An 8,188-nucleotide genomic window follows, 5' to 3' on the forward strand; every position below is an offset into this window, starting at 1 on the left:
GGAGTGAAGCTCCTAAGAGATCATTTATAGCAGAGGAAAAACAAAATGTTTCTGCCCAGGGAACTATGTAGACAACCGTGGAGCACACTGGTGAGCTGACAGGTGAACAGGCAGGTGCAGCATCCCAAAGACCTACTGTGACAACAGGAAAACAAATACGATGTCAAGTGTACCCTACAAGAAAGTACAGGAAAGCAAAACATATGCCCTATCAGTGTGAGTGATACTTGTGTATGGCACATACAGTTGTCATGTGTGAAGACTGCCTTGGCTGTGACAGAAGCAAAGCTTATTTCTGTGATAGACTTTTATTGTGTTTACACTGTAGTTCACTTAGGTTTTTATTCCTGATGTTATCTTTTGGGTTTATAAAGAAGTAAACAGCTGGTGTGAATATGTTACTAAATGTACAATACATATTAAGAATTTTTTGGAGCTGGGGAGATGGCTCAGTAGAATAAACACTTCCCTGGCAAGCGCAAGGGCCTGAGTTCAATCCCTGGTTACACACACACACACACACACACACACACACAAAAGAATTTTTTTTTTTAATTTTAGGGAAGGTTCTACAGAGTGTGTAGGGTCTCACTACTAGCTCAGACTCTGATTCTCCTGTTTACACCCTCTCAAGTGCTGGGATTACAAGCATGTGCCACCATGCTCAGTCTCAATCTCCCTCTCAGGGTGCCCCAGGGGCAGGGCCAGCACAGCAGTTCTGGGGGTCAAACCCCCAGCTCCTGTGCCTGCTTGCGGGTGAATTAATCCACTGATCTATTTGGCCGGCCCTCATGTTAAGAATTTAATACTTTCTTTTTTTAATTTTTTTTTTTTGGCGGAACCGGGGATTGAACTCAGACACTTGCGCTTGCCAGGCAAGCGCTTATTCTACTGAGCCATCTCCCTGGCCCCAATACTTTCTTTTATTGATATTTTATGTTCCTGTTCACTATGCATGGTTTAAGAAACTCCTGAAAGGCCGGGGGAGATGGCTCCGTGGAATAAGTGCTTCCCTGGCAAGCGCAAGGGCCTGAGTTCAATCCCCAGTTCTGCAAAAAAAAAAAAAAAAGAACCTCCTGAGAAAACAGCCAGACCACTGAGATGTCAAGGGTGTCCTACAGAAAGGCCAGGAAAGCAAGAGCCGTGTGCTGTCAGTGTAAACGATACGTGTGTATGGAATGTGCTGTCGTCATGTGTGCAGACTGCCTCAGGTGTGATGATGGAGTAATTTTTTTTCGGTAGAGTGCTGTGGTTAGGCTAATCACCAACCTGCAATGCCCAGCTGAACTGAATCAGTGTGGTGCTGGGTGTGGAAGGCCCACCTGAGGACTGTTGCCAACAGCATAAGAGGAGAACTGGAGGGGAAGATGTCATGCTGTTGATTCTCCTGGAGAAGCTTGTTATGCTGGTTTTGCTGATATAAACTCAGCTGCTCTTTTTATCAGAGGAGCCTGGGTCCTTCCTGTTGCTGAGGATGGCTGTAGGCCTTTTCAGGGGAGCGCTAGTTCTCACTTAGAGCCTCACTTCCTGGTTCCAGTGCAGATCCCTCAGCCTGCTGGCACAGATCCTTCATCCTACAGTGCAGATTTTCTAGCTTCCACCACTGATCTTTGGCCCTTCCCAACGCATATCCATGATACAGACTTGTAGGAGACATTGCCATGGGTCCTAGGTCTTCAGCTGGACTTGTGCAGGATGTTGTCATGGGCTCCAGGCCCTCAGCCAAATTCTTTGGGTCTCTAATGTATTGACAGATCTCCCACACTCCTTTGTATTTGACTCTGGGTAGATATTATAAAATAATTCCATAAACCATGTGTCCTGTATTAAATCCTTTTTCTTCCCTGTAATCCCTGACTAGAAGTGCTATTGGTATTTTCATTGTAGTTCATATGGAAATTCATTTCTGATGCTCTTTTTTAGACTTTGTACACCAAAAACAGTCTATGTTGAAGATGTTGATGCTTTTTAAACAAGCACTCAATACTTTATTTTTGTAACTTTTTCCTATTAAGTAATCATTGTTTAAAATTCATAAAATAATTTCATGACAGACCCACATTTATATGCCTTGATGACAAAATTAGTCTTATGCTCCAAGGGCTATAATTGGAGAATCTTAGCTGGGCATGGTGGCACATACCTATTTCCGCAGCACTTGAGAGGTAAAGGCAGGAGGATTGAAAGTTTACAAGCTCACACACTACATAGTGAGATCCCATTTCTTTTTTTCTTTTTCGACAGAACTGGGATTGAACTCAGGCCCTTGCACTTGCCAGGCAAGTGCTTATTCTACTGAGCCATCTCCTTGGCCCCCCAGACCCCATTTCAAAACAAGCAAAAAAGTAGAAATGCATCCCAGCTGCTGCCAGAGCGATGTGCTGGTGGAAGAATGGCCACAGTGATGCTGTGGAGCCCTGTCAAGTTGTCAGATAATGTCCCCAGTTGAGGAAGGTGAGCATGCTAGGGATTCATCCCTGGAGCTCCCAGGAGGGACACAGTTGTCCCTAGATCCTAGACCAGTGAGACCACTGGTGAACTTCTGACCTACAGAAGTGTAAGTACATTGTGTTATTTCATTGGTTTTATTTTTTATTTTTTTAAACATTTATTTATTTATTGTGTGTGTGTGTGGCCCTTTCAGCCCACCAGGGGGCGGGGCTGGCTGGCATGTGGTGCTGGGGGATTGAACCATAGTCCCTGTGCTTTGCTAAGCTTGTGCCAAGCAGGTGCTTTAGACCACTGAGCCCTCACTGGTTTTATTTTTTGGTTTTGGTCCTGGGGATTGAACTCTTGGCCTTTGTACTGAGTTATATTTCCCAATGCTTTTTAAATATTTTAAATTTTGAGAGAGGGTCTCATGAAATTATTAAGTGGCCTAGGCTGGGCTTGAGTTTTTGATCCTGCTCCCTCAGCTTCCCCATACTTGGATTATAGATGAGCATCACCACACGCAGCTCATTTACATTGTTTGCATCCATTCTATTTGTGGTAATCTGTTATGCCGGCGATAACACATGAAGGCACCCTACACCTGGTTCTGTCTAGGCCGGGCGATACCTAATTGGAGTAGGACACTGATTATGGGGTGTTGGGATTGCGCATCTGCTTTTTCTCATCTGGAAAGGGAGCAGAGGAGGAGCTAGCCTAGAAGCTCCTGGAGGAAAGAAAATCCCCATTGTGTTTACTCTGAGTGTGTAGTCTAACCATTGCGTGAATCACAGCTGGTGTCAGTGAACGCTTGATATTTGAGACTGGATAAAGTACTGCATACTGGAAGAAGGACAGCAAAGGAGGACTTGGAAGTTAAGAATTCAGTGGTAACAACAAGAACTAAGCCGTCAGGAGCAAGTGGCTCAAAAACAGTGGGCAGGAAGGATGCTGGACTCGGTTTGCCTGTGCTGTACTATCTCGGGGCTCTGCCAGGGCACGGCAATTCTGAGCTAAGGCTAAAAAAGACTCTTTTTGTAACACTTTTATTTTTAAATCCTTCAGTGGATTTTCTTTAAAAAGAGTCAGGCTACCGTGGCTTTCTTGGTGAGAGCCGCCCCCTGCCTGTATCCTCTGGGGTGCCCTTTTATTTCTCTTTCTTTCTTTTTCTTTAACTCGGGTCAAGATAGCTCTGCAGCACCACTTTCTCTCTCACTCTCCATGTTTACTTTTTTGAATAAACTTTGAAACTTTGTCACTGCTAAAAAAATAAATTTAAAAGAATATTCAAACATAAACGCTTAATCTCAGCACTCTGAGAGATCAAGGCAGGAGAAACACAAGTTTGAGCCCAGCTGGGGCAAGTTAGCAACTTAGTAAGACCTGGTCTCAATAAAAAAGAGCTGTGTGGATAGGAATATAACTTTCATTCAGTCACTGATTCTTTTAACTGGGTGGGGTGTATGTGTTGAGAATGTTCATGACTTACACTCTGACAAGAAGAACTCAATACCATTAACTGTGTCACCACACTATACATCACATCCCCCAAATTTATCTTATACCTGAAAGTTCTTGTCCTTACAGTACCATCTCTTCATTTCCCCCACCTCCCATCCTCTCGCCACCACCTTCCCACTCTCTCCTATAAGTTGGACTTTTAGAATTGCTCATGCCATCATACATTGTCTTTCTGCGTCTGGCTTATTGCACATGCCGCAACATTCTGCAGATTCACCCATGTAGTTGCAAGTGACAGGATTTCCTTCATTTTTCAAGTGGAGTAGTATTCCATGGTGCACACATTCCACATTTTCTCTATTTAATCTGGGTATGGGCATTTGGATTGATTCAATATCTTGGCTGTTGTGAATAATGTAATGTCCAAAGCAGATACCTCTTCAATACAATAATTGCCTTTCTTTTGGATATATTCCCAGATGGGATTGCTGGCTTGCATGGTAGTTCTATTTTTTTGAGCAAATGCCATACTATTTTCCCTAATGGGTGTACTAATTTTCATTCCCACTGATGATGTACAAGGGTTCTCTTTCTGCAATACTTTTTATTGCTTGTGTCTTCAATAATAGCTATCCCAACAGTGTGAGATGGAATCTCGCTGAGCTTGATTCATTTTCTTTTCTTTTTTCTTTTTTTGCAATGTTGGGGGTTGAACCCAGGCCCTCTGGCATGCTAGACATTACCTCCATCATTGTAGCAGTTTTGATTTGCATTTCCTTGATTGTTAGTGGTACTGAGTACCTTTTCATAAATGTGTCGGCTATTTGTATGTCTTCTTTGGGACAAGTGGGTCCTTTACCCACTTCTTAGGTCCCCCTTTTCTTTTTGCTATTGAATTCTATGAATTGTTGCCTCCTTTTCTTGATATCACCTGTTTCTGGAGACAGGATCTTGCTATATAATGTAGGTTGGTCTTGAACTCACGATGATCTTCCTACTTCAGCCTTCCTAGTGCTGGAATTACAGGTGTGCACCACACTGCCCAGTCACAGTAACTTTTTAGGTTATTTTTACACTCCAATTTCTTAGACTTACTAGTTTTGGGGGAAAGAAAAGCACCACCAACTCTACAGTGAGGAGGGATACGGAAGGAGAGGTGAAGAAACGCCTCAAATAGAGAATCTGCGGGTTTAACCTGCCCTCTAGTGGAAAATTAGGTTCAGGACTGAAAGAGGCCGGATGTAGTCATGCTACTTCAGATGGACTTCTCATTGCCTATAAAATAAAACTATTCTCCTTAGCCTGACAGAAGCCTGGTCAGCTGTCTGTCTACCTCTCTCTACCTCCACTATTTGAGCTACATCAAGTTGCTGACTATCCTGTAGTGTAAATGTACCTTTTATGTACCTTTTACTCTCTCTCTCTCTCCCCCTCTCTCTCTGTTTTGCTCAATGATGTGGAAATGGTGGGTATTCAGTAAGCAATTTAGTCAGTCCCACTGACTGAACATTATCAGATGGCCTCCTTATCCTCCTTATCCTGAAGGAGATGTATGATGATGTCTTTGGGTGGGGACAAAAAAAGTGAAGGCCTCTTGATCTGTTCTTGCCCTTCTAAGGAGGGAGGTTCGGACAGACTCTGTTTTCTTTCTCCAAAAATTTAGAGGTATAATTCCTCCATCTCATTCATGGAAACAGAGCCAGAAGCTTTCCTTGCCCAACGCTGGTTGCTGAAGAAATGTGACTAAATAAATAATAGATGTTTCTGTAGGCTTATTACAATTTCTTTCTTCCAACTCTGACAGTAGCTTGACAAACTTAACTCAGATTTTCCTTGCTGAAAACTCAAGCCCCACCTTTATTTTATAAGCCCTACCCTCCCTCTATCCGCCCTCAACTTCTACAGTTCCTTTCCTTAAATTTTTTCTTTTACTATATTTGTTATCAGCCAAAATTATTGGCTGTCTTATTTCCTAGACTCTTAGCAGGATTTGTGTCTACTCGTTTCCCACTCCAGAAGCGCCATAAAGCCCAAGACATAATAAAAGATCAGTAAATGTTTATTGCATTAAGTCACTCCTTCCTAGTACATTGAGCTTGCTCCTGATCTTACTCACACTGAAAAAACTAACATAATGTAAAACTTCAGATTTAGACAGTATCTTAAAGGTCATCTAATCAGCTTTCTTGATTTTATAGATGTGGAAACCCAGGCCTGTTCAGGATCACACAATTTGTTGGTCTTTGTTCTAAAGACCCAGACAATTCTAGGAAGGAAAAATTCCCTCTGACTGAGGCTAAGCTGTTTTATTTTTCATTGTGTTCAGAATTTACTTGTCAGCTTTTGAAATATCATAATTCTTTGATCCACACCCTAGAGTTCCTTATAGCTGAGAAACCGGTGTTAGGAAAATCTAGGTTACTTGGAGATTTCTGTCTAGTCTTAGTACCCCATGTTGCTATTCCTGGCGTGCACAAAGTAGCACTTGGAAGGATTCCTCTTGTGAGCCTGCTTTAAAGCTGTAATTTTTCTGAAAGGAGAGGAAAACAAAAAAATCAAAATTGAACAAATAAATCCCCTTTCCTACAATTTAATTCAGATCTACATTTTCCCCCCAGAATCAGGGATTAAACTCAGGCCCTTGTACTTGCCAGGCAAGCACTTATTCAACTGAGCTATCTCCCTGGCCCCTACATTTTTTTCCTGACACTTCTATTTTCCTACAATATTAGTTTCTATGCTTTTGAGTGAAATTTGCCTTGCCTTTCCTCTCTCTCTCTCTCTCTCTCTCTCTCTCTCTCTCTCTCTCTCTCTCTCTCTCTCCCCAAAGCCTTAAGTATCTCTCAGTTACATCATCTGGTGAGTGGAAATGTATTTTGTTAATAGGAAAAATGCTGCAATTTATTTTATTGGAATAACTGATGTAGTCCTATCTGGAAAGTGACAGAAGATAGAAAAGTAGAAATTAAAAAAAGTTACAACCTAACGTTTACTTCGCTTGTTTTTGCTGTAATAGAATACCGTTACTTTAGTTTTCAAGAGTTTAGTATATATTGGCAACTTATCAAACACAAAAGGATCTTGAATATGTGTTCTAAGTAAATGGAACAAAAGAGAAAAATATTTTTGTTTTACTTTATGTCTCTAAAATGAACAACCAAACCACCTTTAAATAAAACCTAGACAGAAACTGTAGAGGGGAAGCAAGTCGTCGCTATTATATCAAGTAAACAAAAGAGGGAGCTCTAGAGTGCCCGGATAGCTCAGTCGGTAGAGCATCAGACTTTTAATCTGAGGGTCCAGGGTTCAAGTCCCTGTTCGGGCGTTTACATTTTTAAAATGACTTGGAATGGTTGATTTTAAAATATGGAAAAACAGAGAACGTGAATAATATAAAATTATTTACTTTCCTGGTAAATATTGTGCTTTTCTATGGTGTCTTTCCAATGAGGAATTTTCAGAATGAAACAGCAAAAATCAAAGTTCTCTGTTTTCAAAACAAAAGAATGAATATATTTGGTTATGGTTACGCTTCCTACTCTGAGTAAGCTATGACGACGTACAATTTTTTTTGTTGTCGTTAAAGTAGGAACTTAAAAAGCATAGCGCCCGAACAGGGACTTGAACCCTGGACCCTCAGATTAAAAGTCTGATGCTCTACCGACTGAGCTATCCGGGCTCCTGTGGAAGAAGTGAGGTTCTATAATGCCTTACATAAGAATAAGCACCCACGTGCTAGCGAGTCTGTCCTTGAAGGTAGTGAAACTTGTTTTAATCCCCAAGCCCAGGAGGATTCGGAGCCGAAAGAAAAGCAGAAGGTTCAAATTACCAGTTGATATTCAACTACAAGCTATTTGCGTGTCTAATAATTATCCAAATAGGGCAAGGATTAACAGAAAGGTGAGGTTTCACTTTCGAAGCCCTGCGGGGACTTTGGACCTATCACCAGATGACAGGAGGACTTAGGAGCTAAACCCAACCCCCGACACCGGAGAGTGTAAGGGAGATTGCCGGCCGGCTATTCTGAAGCTGGGGGGCTGGGCTGCGTGTAGAAAATGGGAGAAGAGATAGTGACGTTGTCTTGAGGTTGTCTGACGGAGTCCACATCATTTTACAGGGGGGCACATCCAGGAGGAGGTCGCCGGCAGTGACATGGGGGCCCGAAGCCCCTGGATACCAGGGGAGCCGACCTAGAGGCAGAGACTGCGGCGACCTTAGCGACCTTAGCCTTTGAGGCCGGCGCTCTCCGCCACGCCCGTGATCTGAACACAGCTTTCCACTGTGCCGTCAGGAGAAA

At 42.5% G+C, this 8,188-nt stretch overlaps 2 non-coding genes across 2 annotated transcripts; one reads left to right on the forward strand and one right to left on the reverse strand.

The window, feature by feature from the left end:
* The first annotated feature begins 7,143 nt into the window (after positions 1-7,143).
* Positions 7,144-7,216, forward strand: Trnak-uuu. The gene has a single exon. It is a non-coding gene; the product is annotated as a tRNA-Lys (tRNA).
* A 281-nt stretch (positions 7,217-7,497) lies between these two features.
* On the reverse strand, positions 7,498-7,570 carry Trnak-uuu. The gene has a single exon. It is a non-coding gene; the product is annotated as a tRNA-Lys (tRNA).
* Positions 7,571-8,188: the final 618 nt, after the last annotated feature.

Source organism: Octodon degus, unplaced genomic scaffold (genome assembly GCF_000260255.1).
Source record: "Octodon degus isolate 3935 unplaced genomic scaffold, OctDeg1.0 scaffold00009, whole genome shotgun sequence".
Lineage (NCBI taxonomy): Eukaryota > Metazoa > Chordata > Mammalia > Rodentia > Octodontidae > Octodon > Octodon degus.